Raw genomic sequence first — 6476 nt, forward strand, 5'->3', positions numbered from 1 at the left:
AAAATCTGTTTGAATCAGTATATATTTTTGTATGCCAGGAGGCTCACCTGTATGATCAACCTGGAGAATCTTAATGAAATTTTACTTTGGAGTCATTTCCCTTCAAAGTTCTGCATCCTCTTGAGTTTTGAAGGTGTGTTACTAAGCCATGTTTATTCATTTATACCTGAATAAGTAATCAGCCTGACTCTTAATGTTAGTTTTAAGAGTGGGCCTTAGAGACTCACTGTTCCTTCTGATGTCTCATGGGACTATGCTCAGGAACCAGGCTTCACAAGAGACTCACTGTTCCTTCTGATGTCTCATGGGACTATGCTCAGGAACCAGGCTTCACAAGAGACTCACTGTTCCTTCTGATGTCTCATGGGACTATGCTCAGGAACCAGGCTTCACCTATACTTTTATTCAAGCAGCTTCTTCAGTATAACTTGAGGAACTCCAAGCTTGTATCCACCCTTATTAGAGAATCTTGCCTTTTGTTCCCTAGACTTAAAATATCTCATGCACACAGTGTCAGACTTCTCAATTGTCACTGCTTCCAATGAGGACATGAATATGAACATGCTGCTTCCAGGTCTTTGATATGCTACTTCAGGCACACCCACATTTATTCACTGTCTTGGGTGGAGGGCAAAGTGGGGTCCCAAAGGATCAAAGGCAGGTGCCCAGGTCACAAGAGCACATGGCTCAGTGCATTTATTTACACTATAAACAGTAGCTTTTTGGTGAAAGAGAAGGTCAAAGTCATTAGTCCAGATTCTGTCCATATTGCAAGTCATTTCTACAGAAAGACAACTGAGGGACTCAGTGTGAAATAGAATGGAATCTTGTAAGCATTTAAAAGCCCAACATCCCCCTTTCCCTACCCCTTTTCTCTTTTCAACCAGACTCTGGATGAAGAAATGTTTGGATTTTAATCTGCCACTAACCACCTGTATTAGCTCTTTCTATATAATACATTTCCCCCAAAACTTAGCAGCAAAAATACTAGACATTTTGTTTATTTCTGTGGATCAGGAATACAAGCATAATTTAGTTGGGTCTTTGGGTTCAGGGTGTCTCAAAGGCTATAGTCAAAAGTATCAGTTGGGGCTGTGGTTTCATTTAATGGCTTCACTGAGGGCATGGAATTGTGGATAGCGTGTATAAACAGTGGCAGCTGCAGGCCAGGTGACCTAACTTCCTTGCTGCTTCTCACACTGAGTGAGAAATGAGAGCAGAGAAGTCTCCAAAGCAGAACCTGGAGTCTTTCCATAGCTTAATCTTAGATGTGACATACCATCACTTTTCACTTGTTAGAAGCCAGCCAGCTGGTAGGTCGTCCAGCACACATTCGTGGAGAAGGGCTGTAGTCATAGCTCATGGGTGAAATGCTTGCATGGTATGTGCAAGGCCCTGGGTTCAATCTTTACACACACACACACACATGCACACACACACACACACACACACACACACAGAGGAAAGGATCACATTCAATGCAAACACATAGAAGAGTCTGGGGTCCCTGGGCCATCTTAGACCAGCAGTGGCACAAGGCTCTTTGTCCCTAACATCCCTGAGGGGATGTTCTTGTGTCAAACGGTTGACACAGTGTTCTAGTTAGCTTTTCTTATTGCTGTGATAAAACACTCTGACCAAAACCAACTTGGGGAAAAAAGGGTTTATTTGGCTTACATCTCCTGGGTCACAGTTCATCACTGAAAGAGTCCAAGATAGGGATTCAGGGCATCTCACAAAGGAAGGAACTGAGACTTATCCAAAGTCCTGCTGCTCAGAAATGACTGGACTGGTGGAATGTGGACCAGGGCTGTCTGACTCCAAAGCCTTTTCTCTTGACCAGGTTGTCCTGATTGAATGCTGGCTTTGATGGGATTATATCCATGGTAGATGACAACAAAACAATGGTTCTTATATGACTATTATTCCATGTTGATAAAACTGCCAGTCAATCACCTTTCTCTAAGTAGACGCTTGGCATCATTTGATGGGGATGCCTCTATTCTTACGGACATATCTGGTTTCCTCATTACTTTCCTTATTTCCTTGGCATTTAAGTGTTGAAGTGCCATTGGCTCAACTTTTAGACTTTTTCCATTGTATATCCCTTCTTCTTGCCATGTTCATTCAGTCTCATTGTTTTAAATATAGTCCTAGGGAATGTGGCTCAATGATACCTTCAGTCCAGATCTGTGTCCCAGTGCTCAACTTTGCTGGTCTAATTCCCTGCTTGAATCCCAGCTGGAATCTCTGAATGGGAAATCCCTTTCAGAGGTTTATCTATGGTAAGTCTGTGTTTTGCTATGTTCAAAATATAGTTCAGATCTTTATTCTAAAAGCTCTTAGTAGATTCTAAGTCTGTATTCTTTTTATTGTTTGTCATAAATTCAGCACTTAGTTTTCTATTTATTTTTTTCTTAAATTGCTTATTTTCATTATGATGGTCAGGAGCTTTTCCTCCTGTTTTGAGCAATGTTGTATTTTATGTAAGTTCATAATTATGGTGGCAATCTGAGATGTTACCTATAAATATTTGCTGAGTGATTAAGTGAACAAACAGGATGATGTATGTCTTACCACAGCCTGGAGTCACCTGGGAGGAGAATCTCAGTTGTAGAACCATCAGGATCACGTTGGCCTGTGAGCATGTCTGTGGGCGATTGTCTCCACTGTCAATTAATCTGGCCCAGTGTGTGCTACGGGGCACCATTCCTGGGTAGGGGGTCTGGAACGCAGAGGAATGAGGACAGACCTGGAAGCAAGCAGACAGCATGGATGCATCGGGTTTTCTCGTTATTGACTGTGGATGTAATATAACTAGCTGAGTTCCCAAGCCTTGACTTCCCAGAAAAGATGGACTGTAATCTAGACGTATAAGCTAAAGTGAACTTTTTCCTCCCCAGAGTTGCTTTTGGTCAGGATATTTTATCACAGTAACAGATAGGACAGCTGGAAAGGATGAAGTGTTTTCAGAAAGAAAGAACTGGGAGCTGGAGTGATGGCTCAGTGGTTAGAAGAGCTTCCTGCCCTGGCAGAGGATCTGGGTTTTGTCCCCAATATCCACATGGGTCAGCTCACAACTGTCTATAACTTTAATTCCAGGGGATCTGACCACTTCTCAACCCCCTGCCCAACAGGCACACACATGGTGCTCACACAGGTACTCAGGCACACACACATATAAATAAATGTCTTTAAGTAAAAAAGAAAGAAAGAATAATTGTGTCCAGGAATTCCCTGTGTTACCCCCGTTAAAGTGCTAGCATTAAACAGCTAATGAAAGTCATACTAGGCGGGACTGGCTGGAGGGACTGGGAGACTCTCAGGGGAAGCAGGAAAGGCTATAGAGGGGGAAGTAAGTCATGCTTCCCACTCATCAAGGCTGGTTCTAGCAACTTCTATAAACCATGGAAAGTTGTGGGCAGACCAAAAGTTGATAGGAAGGCAAGAAACAGATTGGGTTTTATTGATTTAAGAACTAGAGTTATTGAATAAATGAAAAGCAGGTTGTTTGGTATTGCTCATTAAAAAGAAGAGTAAATTACTTCATTCAGAAAAGTGCTTTAAATATAGAAAAGAATTCCTGCAAATTGAATGGAGCTTTTCCCTTCTTGCTGTGAAAGGTCATGGCAGGCCTAATTCCAATGTCCAATTACCAGACGCAATCAGCACAGCAAAGGAGAATCAACTCAATTTCAATCGCAGGCGTTCGCCTTACCTCTAACTAGCTCTGGAATGACTCACAGCAATTTTCTCATCAAAAAGCTAATTTTAGGAGCAAAATGTCAAGAAAAGATGAAAAAGAGCCAGCCTGGCTTTGCAGAGGCTGAGAAATTTAAAAAATTTGTGCTGCGATTGTAAGCTACCTGTCACATCAGTCACCCACAGATGTTTTGCTGTGATCCTAGGAGATGTAAAACCAGTCAGAAAGACCAACAAATCAGCCCCATTGTCTAAACTCAAATGTAGAATGACATTCTGTCTTGATCTGGTGATGAGATGTATATGTACATGTGAATGTACATGCACATATATGGATATATATATACACACACACATGTATAACTTCATTTGTTTGGACCACACAATGAATACCAACAATGGCAGGTCCTGAAGCAATTATAGTTGTCTGGTGAGAAAAGAAGAACTTTTCATATTTGAAGCCTGGGTAAGGAGGGATAAGACAGGCTTCTTGCTCTACTTAGATATTAAAAAACAAAAACTCAGCTCCTTCTCAGGTCCCCAGGAGCACTGCTTCTGGGCCTGGCCCCGCCCTCACCTCCCTCTCCTTCCCTGGGCCTGCAGGACCCACAGGCCTCTCTCTCCGGGGTAAGTCCATCATGCCCACCATGCCTTGACTCCCCCAGCCTCACTCACCCTCCCATCTCCCCCACTCTCTCTCCTCCTAGCCTGGGTCCTGTCCCATTCCTTGTTTTGGTGCCCCAGACACCTGGGGAAACACCACTGCTTCCTGATCTTTTGCATCCAGAGCAACTCAGTTCCTTCCCAGGTCCCCAGGAGCACTGCTTCTGGGCCTGGCCCTGCCCTCACCTCCCTCTGCTTCCCTGGGCCTGCAGCACCCGCAGGCCTCTCTTTCTGGTGTAGGTCAGTCAGGCCCTCTGCACATTCACTCCCTCAACCTCTCCCATCTCCCCCGCTGGTCTCTCCTCCTAGCCTGGGTCCTGTCCCATTCCTTGTCTTGGCACCCCAGACACCTGGGGAACCAATACTGTGCCTGATCCTTTGCATCCAGACCAACTCAGTTCCTTCTCCAGTCCCCAGGGGCGCCCTTGGCTTGGCCCCGCCTTCAACTCCCTCTGCCTCCCTGGGTCTGCACAACCCACCAGCCTCTTTCCTGGAAGCCAGGGCTGACCTTTCCTCTTCCTGGTCCTTTGCATCCAGACCAACCCAGCTCCTCAGTGCAGTCCTCAGGGACTCTTGGGGCCACCTCCCACCCCCATCTTCCTTTGAACCTCTGGGTAGCACAGCCACCAGCTTCCCTAGACCAGTATCTTTCCTGGGCCCAGCTCCCAGGCCAGTCCAATCCCCAAATTCCTGAGGCCAAAATCTATCCTGGAGGTATCCAGATATTAGGAGAAAGCCTGAGAGCATCTGATCCTCATCTGACTTGGGCCTCTGTGAGAACTCCTGAAGACAAAAGCAATCTGGCCACTCCAATATAAAATCAAAAGAGACAACCAGAAGCTTAGAAGAACCAGCTTTTCATGTGCAAAAAGTAAAACACAAAGACACATAAAGTTCACAAAAAAAAGTAGGCTTAAACTTGAAGGCTTGAGTCTCACAAAAGAATAAGAAACTACAAAAGAAATTCACATGTCAAAATCACAGAGAAAAAATAATAACATGAAAAACCAAAATAACATATCCCCACAAAATACCAATAGTCCTCCAGAGGAGTACAATGAGAACCCCCTAGGGATAATGCAGAACATGGAACTCAAAAGAACAATTATAAACATGATAAAAGAATTCAGTAAATTTAAAGAACTCACAAACAAAGAAATCAAAGAACTGAAGGAAGATAGGGATAAACTTCTGAATGAATTCAGAAAATAGTTAGAAATATTGAAGACTATTCAGGCTGAAATGAAGAAGGAAGTGAAACACTCAGTAAGCCAATTAGAAATGACAGGAGAAAGCCTTACCAATAGGATGAATGAAATGGAAAACAGAGTATCAAGACTGGAAGATAAAGTGGACAAACTAGACCACTCAAGCAAAGATTATGAAAAATTTTAAGAAATAACAAGAATGGAATATGCAGTAATTGTGTGAAACCATAAAAAGGCTAAACTTATGAATCATAGGCATACAGAAAGGAGAAGAATCCCAAGATAATGGTATGGAACAGATCTTCAACAGGATTGTAGAAGAAAAAATTGCATAACAGATTTAACGTCCTATCACAGAATAGCGGGTAGGATGCCTCATTAGCATACTGGGTTTCAGATTACAGAGCCTGGATTCCTGGAAACTACATGACACTGACTGTTGCCATATCTAAGTGTTGCAATTATGCATTCCCAGGGTGGTGAATAGGGAGTGGCTAGCTCTAGGCATTAGTCTCATGATCTGCCAGTGGGAACAAATGTCACAAGGCACTCCTTGTGGCTCCAGCAGTGGGGCCATTGCCTCCGGCCTGCTGTATGGTTGTCAATAAGACTTTCAACCTAGGTTCAAGCCTGTCTCACATATATATCCAGCCAAAATGTCTATTATAGTTGAAGGGGAAAGAAAAACTTCCATGACATAAATAGGCTGAAGGAATTCTTGTCCACAAAACCAGCCCTTCAGAGAGTTCTGGGAGCAATACAAAGAACTGAAGAAAGGAATGACTATACCTAAGGGTTGTGGAAAGAAATTCAATGAAGGTATAACTGTGGAAAAGTACAACTACATCACGGATGTAAATAGAAATAAAAATGACAGGATTCAATATTCATCTTTCATTAATA

The sequence above is a fragment of the Nannospalax galili genome, unplaced genomic scaffold (genome assembly GCF_000622305.1).
Source record: "Nannospalax galili isolate Female #2095 unplaced genomic scaffold, S.galili_v1.0 scaffold709, whole genome shotgun sequence".
In the NCBI taxonomy this organism is placed as follows: Eukaryota; Metazoa; Chordata; class Mammalia; order Rodentia; family Spalacidae; genus Nannospalax; species Nannospalax galili.